Genomic DNA, 2475 nt, shown 5'->3' on the forward strand with positions numbered 1-2475 from the left:
GAAAATTTTCTGAACCGGGATTCTCACCCCTGGTACTTTTTGGCACTTAGAAAATATTTCTCAACCGGGCTTCATGCCCCTGGTACTTTTTGACACTTTGACGTTTTTCTGAACCGGGCTTCATGCCCCTGGTACTTTTTGACACTTTGACGTTTTTCTGAACCGGGCTTCATGCCCCTGGTACTTTTTGACACTTTGACGTTTTTCTGAACCGGGCTTCATGCCCCTGGTACTTTTTGACACTTTGACGTTTTTCTGAACCGGGCTTCATGCCCCTGGTACTTTTTGACACTTTGACGTTTTTCTGAACCGGGCTTCATGCCCCTGGTACTTTTTGACACTTTGACGTTTTTCTGAACCGGGCTTCATGCCCCTGGTACTTTTTGACACTTTGACGTTTTTCTGAACCGGCTTCATGCCCCTGGTACTTTTTGACACTTTGGCGTTTTTCTGAACCGGGATAAAGGTCATTTAAAGAGGTGTGTGCATGGTTCCTACTTATAATGGATATATGAAGGACTAAGGAGTCTGAACTTGTTCTGGCCCAAGGAAATCACTTTTTAACAAAAATCCGTATTTGGTCTTAACTCGGGAAAAGAAGGCGATTCCTGTGTTTTGATCTCAAAAGAGGCCATTTATCCGGGTTTGTGCAGGTTTATGCATGGAACTTACTTAGAATGGATATATATGTATGTATATATGAAGGACTAAGGAGTCTGAACTTGTTCTGGCCCAAGGAAATCATTTTTTAACAAAAATCCGTATTTCGTCTTACTCGGGAAAAGAAGGCGATTCCTGTGTTTTGATCCAAAAGAGGCCATTTATCCGGGTTTGTGCAGGTTTATGCATGGACTTACTTAGAATGGATATATCTCTATGTATATATGAAGGACTAAGGAGTCTGAACTTGTTCTGGCCCAAGGAAATCACTTTTTAACAAAATCCGTATTTCGTCTTAACTCGGGAAAAGAAGGCGATTCCTGTGTTTTGATCCCAAAAGAGGCCATTTATCCGGGTTTGTGCAGGTTTATGCATGGAACTTACTTAGAATGGATATATCTCTATGTATATATGAAGGACTAAGGAGTCTGAACTTGTTCTGGCCCAAGGAAATCACTTTTTAACAAAAATCCGTATTCGTCTTAACTCGGGAAAAGAAGGCGATTCCTGTGTTTGATCCCAAAAGAGGCCATTTATCCGGGTTTGTGCAGGTTTATGCATGGAACTTACTTAGAATGGATATATCTCTATGTATATATGAAGGACTAAGGAGTCTGAACTTGTTCTGGCCCAAGGAAATCACTTTTAACAAAAATCCGTATTTCGTCTTAACTCGGGAAAAGAAGGCGATTCCTGTGTTTTGATCCAAAAGAGGCCATTTATCCGGGTTTGTGCAGGTTTATGCATGGAACTTACTTAGAATGGATATATCTCTATGTATATATGAAGGACTAAGGAGTCTGAACTTGTTTCTGGCCCAAGGAAATCATTTTTTAACAAAAATCCGTATTTCGTCTTAACTCGGGAAAGAAGGCGATTCCTGTGTTTTGATCCCAAAAGAGGCCATTTATCCGGGTTTGTGCAGGTTTTATGCAAGCAACTTACTTAGAATGGATATATATGTATGTATATATGAAGGACTAAGGAGTCTGAACTTGTTCTGGCCCAAGGAAATCACTTTTTAACAAAAATCCGTATTTCGTCTTAACTCGGGAAAAGAAGGCGATTCCTGTGTTTCTTTCAGAAAAGGTCCTTTTTCTGAACTGGGATTCATGCCCAACATCCAGGCTCTCGTGCCCTGCCCACAGACACAAATCCAGGCCGAGTTTCAGCACCTCTGCATGGACAGCATTCATGGCTGCTTTCCTCTCCCAACAGCCAGTCTCTCATGCCCTGCCCACAGACACACATCCAGGCCGAGTTTCAGCACCTCTCCTCGGTCCAGTATTCATGGCTGCCGTCTCTCCCAACAGCCAGTCTCTCATGGCCCGGCCCAGAGACACACATCCAGGCCGAGTTTCAGCACCTCTCTTCGGTCAGGCAATCATCCCTGCTCCCCTCTCATAACGTCCAGGCACTCATGCCCTGCGCACAGACAAACAGAACCCAGGCCGAGTTTCAGCACCTCTGCTCGGACAGCATTCACGGCTTTTGTCCTCTCACAGCATCCAGTCTCTCATGCCCTGCGCAATGACACACATCCAGGCCTAGTTTCAGCACCTCTCCTCGGTCAGGAATTCATCCCTGCTCCCCTCTCAGAACATCCAGGCACTCATGCCCTGTGCAATGACACATCCAGGCCGAGTTTCAGCACCTCTCCTCGGTCAGGAATTCATCCCTGCTCCCCTCTCATAACGTCCAGTCACAGACACAGATCCAGGCCGAGTTTCAGCACCTCTCCTCGGTCCAGCATTCATCCCTGCTCCCCTCTCAGAACATCCAGGCACTCATGCCCTGTGCAATGACACATCCAGG

This window comes from Odontesthes bonariensis, unplaced genomic scaffold, assembly GCF_027942865.1.
Source record: "Odontesthes bonariensis isolate fOdoBon6 unplaced genomic scaffold, fOdoBon6.hap1 scaffold_184, whole genome shotgun sequence".
NCBI lineage: Eukaryota > Metazoa > Chordata > Actinopteri > Atheriniformes > Atherinopsidae > Odontesthes > Odontesthes bonariensis.